Genomic DNA, 14,922 nt, shown 5'->3' on the forward strand with positions numbered 1-14,922 from the left:
ATAGGGGATATTCTTATATGTATCTAGTTAATGTCGGTTACCAGGTGTTCACCATATGAATGATTATTTTTGTCTCTATGCATGGGACGTATATTTATGAGAACTGGAAATGAAATTCTTGTGGTCTATTAAAATGATGGAAATAAATGATTATGATAAACTAATGAACTCACCAACCTTTTAGTTGACACTTTAAAGCATGTTTATTCTCAGGTGTTAAAGAAATCTTCCGCTGTGCATTTGCTCATTTTAAAGATATTACTTGGAGTCTTTCATAGCATATTTCGAAGAACGTTGCATTCGAGTCATTGAGTTCATCAAAGATTATTATTAATCAATTTATAGTTGGATAGTGGATATTATGAAATGGTATGCATGCCTGTCAATTTTTGATGTAAAGAAAGTTTGTCTTTTAAAAACAAATGCAATGTTTGTAAAATGTATCATATAGAGGTCAAATACCTCGCAATGTAATCAACTATTGTGAATCGTTTATAATGTATATGAACGGGTCCTTTCAGTTGGTATCAGAGCGGTGGTCTTAGCGAACCAGGTCTGCATTAGTGTGTCTAACTGATAAGTCGTTAGGATACATTAGTGAGTCTGGACTTCGACCGTGTCTGCATGTCAAAAGTTTTTGCTTATCATTTGTGTCAAAAATCACTTGCTTATCATCCTTAAGACTAGACGCGTTTTCCTGCATTTATTACATAATAGTGTATAGACGAATTCTTGTCTTAGCATATCTATCACTGTGAACTTTGACTAACATCTTTCAAAGATTATCCGAAATCTATGGGATTTTGGTATTATATATACATATGTAAATTATGTATTGAGGAATACCAAATCTAAATTCTACAATCTATTTCATACCAAAATTCTTTCTCTGATCATACGAGATGGATCCCTCAACTAGTTCGAACTCCTCAGATTCCGACAGTTATGCCGATATGGAATTCCACTCAAGCTCCGAAAATAGTGTTACCGGAATGGATCAACCAATCAGCCATCATCTATTCTGGATGAAATGGGGATGGGTTCGTAGCCTCCTCAATTATTGGAGACAAGAAGAAGGTGATCCTTTCCATCCACCAAATTGCCCTATTGGCGATGAACCTGAAGCACTTACCGGCGAACCTGTTCGTGAAACCATTTTCTCTCTCATTTCCAGAGTATCTCGTCATGATTATATCCTACATCAAATCCTAGATTTTATTTATCCGCTCATCCCAACCGACAATCATCCCGGTGTACTAGCAGAAGTTAATGAACTTTGTGCACGCGTGACGGCTTTGGAGCTTATGGTGCAAGGATTACAAACACCATCAGCAGCACCAGCAGCATAATCAGTACCGCCAGTAACATCAACATCGCAAACCTCAATACTCTAGACATCAGCAGCATCACCGGCATCAACGGTATCACCATCATTAACACCAACAGTACCATTACCATCATCAACAATCACATTCGCATCACACACCTCAACATCATAATCTATACCTCGGATATCAACATCACACGCATCATAGATACCAAGGAGTACCAACAACAACAAACGATGAAGTATTGATTCATAACTTCATCGGAGGAATAATCTACGGCGATTATGTAATCTCTAAAGTCTTAGAGATTATCAAATTCCACCCTAACCCTAAATCAGATGAGTGAACCAAAATGAGTCAAGGAAGAATCGAAACCCTAACAAGGATGGTGCGCGATTTACTTGTTATACAAGCATCACTAGCAATTACCGGAAGTATCATCAGCAGCAACAGTACCGTTAGCATCACCAGTATAGTCAGTAACGTCAGCATCGTCAGAATCAGCAACACCTATGACATCACAAATCCCATCAGTTCAAGAATCACTGTGGAAATCGTTACCAATCAACAACGAATATGTTGTATCAACGAGTTATATAGTATTAACTCATTCCTTCTGAAGAATTGTTATATATTTTATATATATGAATTCTGGAATTATAATAAATCTTTTTGTACTAAGCTATTAAGTATGAATTGAAAAAGAGTAGATACAACTCGTTTAAATTCATATTACTAATATCTTATGATGTACATCCTTCATTAACAACTTAATCATCGTTAACCACAATCTCTGTTTCAATCTAATGAACTCCGGTTCATAATAAATCAAGTGTATCATTCAATAACATGTTTGATTATACACTTTCATCTTCGATATACCCGAAATTTACGGGAAAACAATATTCGTATCTTGTGAAGTTAGCAAGAGTTCTATGAGCATCAGCATGATTCACTAAAAAAAAAATATACATATAAACATTGAAGCATTGATTACATTAGTGAAATACTTTGCAAAGATTATGTAATCTCTAATGTTTTAGAGAAAATTCATTTCTAATTCAATCCGAAAATCAAATGAGCTTAGTATGATATTAACTCATTGAATCTGTACTACATCTGAAGAAAATATACCCACATATATTTTCATAAAGATTGTAATGAGAATTCTTGTTCAAAATATTATTTGTGAAATTTTTTTTTACGGGTAGGTAATACCCGAGAGATATTGAAATTCACAATTAATATATTACAATCTTTGAATCTGATTCAGCAATTACCAACTGTATTCACTGCACTCTCAACAATATACATTCTTTCGTAAAAATCAAAATAGCTATTCTCATCCAAATTTGATTACATATTCTAATTTTGACAAATCAAAATCCAAGTCAAGAGTTAACAGAAGACATCACTCTTAGAATTCCTACATCTATCAAAGTCATACTTTGAATTCAAAACTGTGACAGAACATCATTTTTTTTTGTAATACTCAGAAGTATATGAAAATTATTCAGGATTCAAGACGATTTCATCATTTGGATATTGACTATGACAATCTGCATTTAAAACCCTTCGAAATTCTGGAAGACACTTCAAACATTAAACAATCGAGATGATGATCCAACCACACACTACCCGAAGTCTTGTACCTGAAAAGTTCTCGAAACTAGGGTCGTAGTTTGACACGTACCCGCCTCGAATTCTTTATCATTTATTAGCAAAAACAACTTTACGATTCCTTTCAAAATAGTCAATTTTGTCACAGCTCCAGCAAGTCAATTTCGACTTCGCAGTCGGACTAGCCTTATTCTAACCTCGATAGATATGTTGCCCATTCGTCATTGTTACTAGGGGAACCTTTCATATTCCACCATACTACCACCAGCGTTTAATCATCTAAAAACACGATTCTTCTGAACCCACCTCGGATTGATAATTAGTGATTCAGATATTATAGCATTAAATGCAGAGGAAACATAAAATGGTAGAAGGTTTAAACGGTCAAAAGTTTGATGATAAAAGATAGTGAGTTGGTAAAGCTCAGAAAAAGAAAGGATTTGGTACTGAAAAACGGATTGAGCAAAGTATGAAGGAAGCCGTGGACAAATCATAGAGACTGAATCTTCCTTCAAAGAATCCAAATAAATCAGTGCCTGCTGAACTCGTTAGCAAACACCTTACTTCTTATTCTAAACCTTCACAGACAGATATTCTTCATCATCATCATATCTTAAATATTATAAGATATCTTCGTATCTTCCATTATACATATTCTCCATATCTTTGGAGATATTTTCACAACTATTCTTATCAAGTATCATTTATCTCTCCGTAATATCTGCAACATAAAAGAAACTGTGTTAGTTTCTAAATTCTGAAAAATTCGAATATGAATGTTTTTGAAGTAGTGTTGGGAACTGATGCATGAGTTAGTATAATATAATGACACTTGATCAACGTCATTATATTACAGTAATGCATGCTGAGTTTCTAATGGACGTGATGATTCACAGGACATACCGTCATCATGTATCATTTACACGACTCTTACATTCTATCTAATCTCTAAATATATCAAGAAAATATTTCTTGATGATTCAGTCTTTTCCAGGGTATTCTGGTAATTTAACAAATCTGGATTTACCATTACCCTTTCCTTCTTAGAACAATTACTATATTCCTTCTTAAATCCATACATATGAATTCCGGACCATTACAAGAGCTATTTAATCGCAAGAAGAAGAAACGAAAGGACAAAGCTTCGAAATGGAAATGTGGGGTATAAACTGCAGCAAATAGAAGAGAGCATTAACTATGGATGATGATGATTATAGAAGACAGAAGCAGGGACATCGAAATATCAGGGAAGATATAAAAATCTAGCAACAATCCAAAAAAAAAAAAAATTTACAAACCGTATATATCGATGCATATAGCAACGTAAAGACACGGGAGAACTAAAAACACTATAAACCCTAGAGTATAGTAAAAGTAAATAGATTCTTCTGGTGGCAGATTAAAAAGAAGAATGACGGATATGAACGTTAAGAGGATATCAAGAATCAGGATGGGATGGAGCATATTAACGAATGTTTTAAAATATGAATTGAGGAAGAAAGAATAGAGGGTGTGATTCGTAAGGAAATGGAGAAGGCAGATTTATAGGGAAATATCCGACAGAACAATCGAGGCAGATTATCGCGTTCAACCAAAGAAGATCTAAATCTCCTTAATTATCGAAGAATCAAATCTTATTATGAAGATTTCTTCTAAATTCCTTAAATTCCGGAAATCAATCTTGAATACGCCGCCGGTTAAGTCAAACCTGCATTTATTCATTTTTCACTCTTTTGCGATAGCGTCACTTATACTCTTCGCATAATCAAATTGGGTTATCTATAGTACTCAATGATGATAAAACTCTATGTATCAGTTTACATTCGTCATAATAACATTCATACTGTTAGCCATGACGACCTCTATCAAATTTCGGGACGAAATTTCTTTTAACGGGTAGGTAATGTGATGACCCGGAAATTTACGATCAAATTTAAACTTTAATCTTTATATATATCCGACACGATAAGCAAAATCTGTAATGTTGAGTCTCGAAAGTTTTGAAACTATATTTCTGTAATCAAATATCCTTTGACCATGCCAAACGATTCACGAACAATTATGTGTAAATAAATATATATATATATACATATACATATGTCTGATTTTAAATTGAGTTATATTAATGAAACATTGAACGGATTAGTTATTATGAATATAAGATATGAGATCTATTTTATGAATTTGGAATGCTATCAAGGTATTGAATGAATAATACTTTACATGAACGTATTTGTTCGATGTAAGTTAGTAGACGAGATTAAAAGATAATAACAAATTATTGAATCAACAAATACATTGAATTAGGATTACGAGTCTCGGTTATGAGGTCCACTTTGAATTAGAGAACTCTTACTTTTAACGGTATTCGGAAATAATGGTGAAGTGATCTTTGAATAAGAACAAAGTGTCATTATTGAGGATTAGACAGAAGTTAGTGGAGGTTTGAATTTCATAAAACGTTTTGATTTAAACTAATATTATTATATATGTTTTGATAAATAATGAGACTAGGATTTATAAAAGGAAATGATCAAAATACTTAAAAGATAAAGTTACACTTTAAGTGGGATAGTTTTTAATTAATTTAAGTCTAGTTATTAATAAAGGTATATGTCACAAAACGTTTAATTTAAAATAAAATATTTTGACAAACAACGAGACTTTGATTTATAGAAGAAAATGACCACAACGCTCAACTTTACAAGTTATATTTTTATAAAGGTAAATTATTGTTATGTAAGTCTAATTTTTGTAAAAGGTACACGTCACGCAACATAAAAGGCTAGTTTTCTAAACATACGAAAGTGCGCCCGAAAAACTGAAAGTGGTACATGAGTCGTGAGATCACGACCGTGTCATTTTTGTAAAAATTATATTTTTACCATGAGCGTAAATATAATATAATATTTAATTAATTCTAAAGATTTAATATATTATATATTAATTAATATATACATAAACTTATATGTGTAAAAGAAAATAGATGTCGGCAAGATTTGAAAATGGATACCAGTTGGTGGAAGTGGTCATGCGACCACATGAAGTAACACCACACTTGTATAAAGCTTGCAAGCTTGATTAGTTTACACACACATATACGTTCATTATATTACTCCCTCTTCTCTTATAAATTTTATTATTTATATTATTATTATTATTATTATTATTATTAAGATTAATTATTATTATTAATCTTATTAATATTATTATTAAACTTAATATTATTATTAGTAGGATTAATATTATTATTTATACATAAAATATTACGACGAGGTCATGAGCGGGTCATTTCAAAATGAGTTTTATGAGTAGGATAGGGCTAGGGAAATTATGAGTTATGGCTATGGAGGTGATGGGTATTGTTCATGGGTATGCTTGTGAGGTCAAACTTGTGTTTTTCAACTCCGTTGTGTCTACGTACCTTTCCTGCAATATTGAATCTCAATATTGATACGTGAGTACTCCTAATTTAATTTTTACATATTAATAGTGTATCCCTGACTAGTGCTCGAGAAAATAGGATTATGCATGCTTGTACTTTTGATATTGCCCTTAGATAGGTTATGATGAATCTTAAAGGTTGTTATACTAGAGATGAGATAAGGTATAAGATATGCATGTCTTTGGAAAGCTAGCGAAAAATTAAAAACTTTTCATTTAGATATCGAATGGATTCGATGAACGGTTAGAAAGTTATGAATTAAACAATTAATTTCGTAATTAAAAATGCTGTTAATAATTAGTGAACTAATTTTCTGGGTAATAAAAAGTGGTTATTTGGATTCTACTCGTCGAGTAGATGAATTTTCATATAAAGCACGTCTCGTTTCGTTGAACGGTTGTCAAGTTATGGATAAAAGAAGTTTTGTAAATTTTGATGAAACGTCGATACGGAAACTGAAATTCTCGATGATCTGCGTTGTTTCAGATTAAAACAAAAATACCACTGAATTCTTTGCTGTAAGGTCTAACAAACGACTCTGGCCGTTTGTCAATTTGAGTCTCGACGATTTTTCTAAAAATCGTCAATGTTGACTGTTTGGTCACATTTTAAAATTCTAAAAAGAGCTGAAACTTTTTATTAAAAATGTCAGTTTTGTATCAGTTGTCATGGTCGGCCTGATGTATGTTTACTTTTACCAAAAATCATGTTATATCTTTATGGTAACGAGAATTTGAAGGCTTTGACCGTTTGTCAATCCGAGTTTCGAGGAATTTTCTAAAAATCTCCAAAGTAGGCTACTCGGTCACTTTTGTAAATTTTATTAAAGCTGAAAAATTAACTTTGAAACGCCGAAACCGCGTTGGCAACTACGAGTTGTCTAGTTTTAGTTTACTTCTGTAAAATTTATGCTTAATCTCTTTGGTAATGTGTAACTTTTATCCTTGGACCGTTTATCAATCGGAGTTCCGTTAATTTTTCTAAAAATCGCTGAAGTGGTCGTTTAGTCATGTTTGACCGAAAAATCTTTTTTTTTGTATAAGTTATTGTATTTTTGCATGCGACCTCGTTTTTACTTTAACCTTTGACTTTTGACCTAACTGAGCATGGGTAATATAACATGTTACTATACTGTTGAGTCAGACTCGAGCATTAGGATTGTGGTACACTATGACTTGGCCTAAATTGTTAGACAAATATTGACCGTCATATAAATATATATAATTAATATAGGTTCGTGAATCCGAGGCCAACCCTACACTTGTTCAATGATGTTATATGTATTTTTACTACAAAATACAGTATGGTGAGTTTCATTTGCCTTTTTTACCCTTTATATTTTTGGGACTGAGAATACATGCGCTTTTATAAATGTTTGACGAAATAGACACAAGTAATTGAAACTACATTCTATGGTTGAATTATCGAAATCGAATATGCCCCTTTTTATTAAAGTCTGGTAATCTAAGAATTAGGGAACAGACACCCTAATTGACGCGAATCCTAAAGATAGATCTATTGGGCCTAACAAACCCCATCCAAAGTACCGGATGCTTTAGTACTTCGAAATTTATATCATGTCCGAAGGAGGATCCCGGAATGATAGGGGATATTCTTATATGTATCTAGTTAATGTCGGTTACCAGGTGTTCACCATATGAATGATTATTTTTGTCTCTATGCATGGGACGTATATTTATGAGAACTGGAAATGAAATTCTTGTGGTCTATTAAAATGATGGAAATAAATGATTATGATAAACTAATGAACTCACCAACCTTTTGGTTGACACTTTAAAGCATGTTTATTCTCAGGTGTTAATGAAATCTTCCGCTGTGCATTTGCTCATTTTAAAGATATTACTTGGAGTCTTTCATAGCATATTTCGAAGAACGTTGCATTCGAGTCATTGAGTTCATCAAAGAATATTATTAATCAATTTATAGTTGGATAGTGGATATTATGAAATGGTATGCATGCCTGTCAATTTTCGATGTAAAGAAAGTTTGTCTTTTAAAAACAAATGCAATGTTTGTAAAATGTATCATATAGAGGTCAAATACCTCGCAATGTAATCAACTATTGTGAATCGTTTATAATGTATATGAACGGGTCCTTTCAAATATGACATTTTTCGACAAAATTTGCAACATCTGTCTTCATTGTCGGCCACCAATACAATATTTTCAAGTCTCTATACATCTTTGTACTACCTGGATGCACTGATAATCTCGATTTATGCGCTTCAGTAAGGATTAAATCCCTCAAATCTCCAAGCGTAGGCACCCAAATTCGATCTTTATAGGTTTTTAATCCTCTAGAATCATTGCATAGGTCAAATTTTCTTTTAGTCATTTGTTCAGTCTTTAGGTTTTCGTCATTCAAAGCTACTAACTGAACGGTTTTCAATCGATCAATCAAGTCTAAAACTATTTCAATTCTCATAAATCTAACATTTTCGATGGTTTTCTTGCGACTCGGAGCATCTGCGACCACATTTGCTTTACCTGGATGGTACTTAATCTCACAATCATAGTCTTTAATCAATTCTAAACATCGACGTTGACGCATATTTAATTCTTTCTGCGAAAAGATATATTGAAGACTCTTATGATCTGTATAGATTTCACAATGTGTACCATACAAATAATGTCTCCAAAGCTTCAAAGCAAACACAACTGCAGTTAACTCTAAATCGTGAGTAGGGTAGTTTCGTTCATGATTCTTCAACTGTCGTGAAGCATACGCTATAACTTTATTTCTCTGCATCAAAACGCAACCCAGACCTGCACATGACGCATCGCAGTAGACCATAAAATCTTCTGTTCCCTCTGGTAAAGCTAAAACCGGCGCTTGACATAACAACTGTTTGAGAGTCTGAAAAGCCTTTTCTTGTTCATCAGTCCATCGAAAGGCTACATCTTTTCTAGTTAACTTATTCAATGGACCTGCTATTTTAGAGAAGCCTTTGATAAATCGGCGGTAATAACCTGCTAAACCCAGAAAACTCTTAATTTCTGTCGGCGTTTTCGGTGAGTTCCAATTCATTACGGCCTCTATCTTAGACTGATCTACTTTAATACCCTGTTCACAAATCACATGACCCAAAAACTGTACTTCCCGCCACCAAAATTCACATTTGGAGAACTTAGCGTACAATTGTTCCTGTTTCAAAAGTTCTAACATCAACCTCAGATGCGTAGCATGATCTTTCTCGGTTTTCGAATATATCAAGATATCATCTATGAAGACAATCACAAACTTGTCAAGATACTGACGACACACCCTGTTCATTAAATCCATAAACACTGCTGGCGCGTTTGTTAACCCGAATGGCATAACTAAAAATTCATAATGACCATATCTAGTTCTAAACGCTGTTTTCGGTATATCACTCTCTGCAACACGTACCTAGTGATACCCTGAACGTAAATCAATCTTTGAAAAGTAGGAAGCACCCTGTAACTGATCAAATAAGTCATCTATTCTTGGTAACGGATACTTATTCTTGATTGTTCTCTTGTTTAAATCACGATAATCTATACACATACGAAGCGACCCATCTTTCTTTTTCACAAACAACACAGGAGCACCCCACGGTGAAGAACTTGGTCGGATAAACCCCTTATCTAACAATTCCTGAATCTGAGACATCATTTCTCGGATTTCTGATGGAGCTAATCTGTAAGGAGCTTTTGCAACTGGTGTAGCACCTGGAACCAAATCGATTTTATACTTTACTTCACGTACTGGAGGTAACCCTGGTAAATCATCCTGAAATACTTCTGGAAATTCTGACACAATGGGAATATCGGTCACCTGCTTCTTCTCTTTCTTAACATCAATCACGTAGGCTAAGAATGAATCACACCCTTTCGTTATCGACTTCTGAGCTTTCATTAGGGAAACCATAGGGAAGTTAAATCCACTGCGCTCTCCCCTAGCTATCACTCGTGATCCGTCGGCCAAACGGAAAGAAATCATCTTCTTATCACACTTAATATTAGCCCTATTAGCTCTTAACCAATTCATGCCTATGACTACATCAAAGCTAGGTATAGGCATCAACAAACAGGTTAAAGGAAAGGAATGGCCGTCAATTTCGATGGTAATTCCAGACACATATGATGTGCATGGAACCATTTTACCATCAGCTACTTCTATTCCCAAAGGCGCATCTAACATTCTAACAGGCAACTTCAACTTATCACATAAGCCTAAGGACATAAAAGATCGATTCGCTCCTGAATCAAATAACACACGAGCTGGCAAGGAATTAACCAAGAACATACCGGTAATGACGTCATCAGTAGTGGTTGCAGTGTCTACCGTCATCTGAAACGCCCTTGCCTCTGCTGTTGAAGGATTCTTTCTCTTCTGCCCGGCGGTAGAAGCAGAAGATCCCCCAGAAGTTGCTGACCTCGCCCCTGACCCTGCCCCAGAACCGGCTCTCGAAGCGGATGGACAATTCGCTGATCTATGACCTACCTGATGACAAGTCCAACACACATCGGACTTAAAGGAACAAGTTGTTGTTTCATGACCTAGTACTCCACATCTCAAGCATCTTCGGGTCATTGGAGAACATGGACCGGCATGAGTCGACTTACAAAAATTACACCAACCAGACTGACTAGAACCCGATCCACTCATACCAGACTTACTTCTCTGTTTAATCCCACCTGACTTCTTACCACGAAAACCAGATTGCTTACTCGACTGCTGAGTCGACTGTCCACCTGATTGACCTTCTGATTTACCCCCAAAAGGTCCACCTTTTGAACTTTCTCTTTTCGCTGCCATTATATCACCTTCTGTAACTTTAGCCATCTCATGAGCCTGTGCCAATGAGGTTGCAAATCTTGCAGCTGTCCTATATTCTGGCCTAATCACCCGCATAAAATGCTGAATCTTATCTTTCTCAGTTGGTACCCACTGTTGAACAAACCTTAACTTCGATGTAAAATCTCTGAAAACCTCATCAATCGTCATGTTTTCGGTCATTTTCATACTCAGAAACTCAGTTTTCAATCTTTCCATCTCATACTCAGAACAATACTGCTCCCGAACCTTAGCAGCGAACTGTTCCCAAGTTATCTGACTGATCTGTTCTTTGGGTAAATATGCAGTTATAGAGTCCCACCATTCCATTGCTTCACCCTTGAGAAGCCTACTAGCAAACAGTACCATAGATTCAGGCTCACAAAAACATGCTTCCAACGCTCTCTCTACTTCTCTTAGCCAATTAAGGGTCATTGTAGGGTTTGTGTGACCACTGTACTCAGGAGGTTTGCTGTCCATAAACTGTTTATAGGTACACTTCCTTCTTGTCTCAGGGACTTGAAATGGGTACATCATTTGATTAGGAAAAGTCTGGTTAAACGGAAATGGCATTTGATAGTTTTGATAGGTATTTTGTGGAAATTGTGACTGAGAACTGCCACCGGCTTGATTATAAAAATTAGGAGGAAAGGTTGTGTTCAACGCAGTGGTATTTGGGTTCCATTGTGCCCGTTCTTGTTCTAATTCCTTAATTTTCTCCTGAGCTTCTAGTAACCGACTTTGAAGTTCTATTACTTCTTGAGAAGTTTCTTCTTCTGAAGACACATGTCCATCTTCGTCAGGGGCTCTAAAAGTACCAGTTCCAGGGACAGTGGGGCCAGTAGCGTTAGCTTCGTTATCTGCCATTACTGCACTACCACAACACTCACACCAAAGCTTAGTATAAACTCTGTTAGTACTAACAACTAACACATAACCTGTCCTAATACTCACTTAACCCATCCCCAGCATGTTATGTTTGACATGACTCTTCTAAGTTTGGGAACATGACATGTAGATCACAATGCACATGCTGCCAAACTCAGCTCTGATACCAACTTGTGACACCGCTATATTTTTTTTTATACGTGGCGGAAGCATAATATTAATTAATTACGATATCAACATTTGTACAAACCAATGTCACGTGTCATTAAAACAATTTACGTATTAATAGGAAGAGACGTAAATACATTCTGTTTTCAAAGGTACACGGTTCATATTCTAAAAGACCACATCAGAGTTAACCCTGTCAAACATAACATCATCATGCCCGTCTTCTCCCAAAAGCACTATCTACAAAAGCTAACAACCTGCAGGGAGGAGATGGAGGGGAATTAGCACGAAGCTAAGTGAGTACGACTAACTACAGGCCATAGTATACATAAGTGTTATACTAATCATGTCACTTAGTCTAACACACAAACATCACCCAAGTGCCGTCTACAGAGACTCTGGCGGCTCGGCCAAACCATTAACCACCAGCTGATCGGACTGGGGCTTACCAGAAGTTCCTCCACCACCGTATGTATATACATAATCCACACGCGACGGACGCGTCATTCACATATATATACACCACGGCTGTCTAGGCCACCACATGAGGAACCCAACCCGCAGGTTGATCTCTCCTACCTAGGCCACCACACAATAGGGACGCACTGGGCTCCAGCAGACAAGCATCAACCAACATGCAGTCATCACAATGCACCAACTATCTACAACAATAAGTATATCTAACAAGCATGGCAGTCATAATATAACATGCTACTATATACTATATACTCCAGTTAGTCCCACTCACAGATTACCAGCAAACGAGAAGGTGTTCAGCTATCTAATCACTGAATCTTCTCTTTCTCCTTTTCTCCTGAGAAATACATATACACGAGTTAGTTTATGTCCATAAACACCAAATAACACAATACAGAAAATTTTGTCAGAAAACTGTCTGCTAAAAATTTTCTCCTTAACACTTGTGCACTTTCAAAATTTACATCATAAACATCAAAATACAAACGGGCAGCATAACGGCTAAAATCAACACTTAGGTAAAATATTCGGCCCTGGATACTCAGTCGGTCGACTGACACTGACAGTCGGTCGACTGTCTACACAATCGGTCGACTGACCTTCTCAGTCGGTCGACTCACTTGGTATTACATCAATCGGCCGAATGTAAATCTCAGTCGGTCGGTTGTCTTCGTTAATCGGCCGGTTCAGCCCTCAGTCGGTCGGTTGTCTTCATTAATCGGCCGCTTCAGCCCTCAGTCGGTCGGTTGTCTTCGTTAATCGGCCGGTTCAGCCCTCAGTCGATCGAATGTCGACCGACAGTCAGCCGACTGTGTTCATCTTCATCAGAAACTGAACAAAAGCTATGGACTTCAAGCTAAATTCACCAAATCTTGATCTAGAGCTCGTTTTCGACACCAAAACTTGCCACAACTCAATTACTACATGTTATAGACTATAAACCCACAAAGTTTTGACCATAACAACATCAAATCCATGGATTTTGACACAAAATCAAGCTTTTTACAAAACTTACACAAAACTATGAATTTAACCATGAATTGAACACAAAAACACATGTTTCTTACCTTGTTAGAATCAGTAGACAACAAGGAACAAGATTCCAAGATCAATTTGAGCTCAAGAACAAGTTTTGATGATTAGGGTTTCAAAGGAGAAAGAATTAGGTACGGGGTATTATTTTGGGAAGGATCTGGAAAAATGCAAGAGAGAGACAGCACTAGTTACCTAATTTAGGTTAATTCCCACACTGTGTGACACACGGGTATTTATCAGTTATCTGATATCTTTCGTACATCATTTGGAGACCCAAACAAAGTCCAAATTAAATAAACAAACCTGTTCTGTGACCCTTGTCACAAACTGGTCCTAACCACATCATTATTTAATAATAAATATTAAATAAAAATAAAAGCATATAATAACGCAATACAAACTTAAGGGAAAAATAGTAATCTTACAACTAGGCCCGATTGAGGATGTTACAAATCTACCCCCTTAAGAAGATTCCGTCCTCGGAATCTGGTCAAGGTCAAACAAATGGGGATAGCGCGTTCTCATTAACTCCTCGGTTTCCCACGTCAGGTTGGAACCTAAACTATGTCGCCACTCTACTAACACCATTGGAATCAGCTTCCTTCTTAACTTGGTGACTTTATTATCTACTATCTTAATCGGCTCTTTCACTAATTTCTTAGTCAAATCAACTTTCAAGTCTTTTAATGGAAGAATCTGACTTTCATCGTCTACTTTTCACTTTCTCAGATAGCACACATTGAATGTGTTGTGAATTCCTGCTAACTCTGATGGAAGATCTAAAACAACAGTCTGATCATTCAAAATTTCTTTGATTGGAAATGGCCCAATAAACCTCGGAGCTAGTTTACCACGTTTACCAAATCTGATCACTCCCTTCCACGGTGAAACTTTCAGATAAACACGATCACCTACATTAAATGTCACCGGACGTCTGCGCGGATCAGCATATACCTTTTGTCGATCTCTAGCTGCCTTTAATTTCTCACGTGCAATTTCAACTTTTTCTGCAGTTATCTGAACAATCTCGGGACCTGCAAATTGTTTCTCGCCTGCTTCTAACCAACACGTAGGAGTTCTGCATTTTCGACCATATAACATTTCATACGGTGGCATTCCGATACTCGAATGATATGAAT

The sequence above is a fragment of the Rutidosis leptorrhynchoides genome, chromosome 11 (assembly GCF_046630445.1).
Source record: "Rutidosis leptorrhynchoides isolate AG116_Rl617_1_P2 chromosome 11, CSIRO_AGI_Rlap_v1, whole genome shotgun sequence".
In the NCBI taxonomy this organism is placed as follows: domain Eukaryota; kingdom Viridiplantae; phylum Streptophyta; class Magnoliopsida; order Asterales; family Asteraceae; genus Rutidosis; species Rutidosis leptorrhynchoides.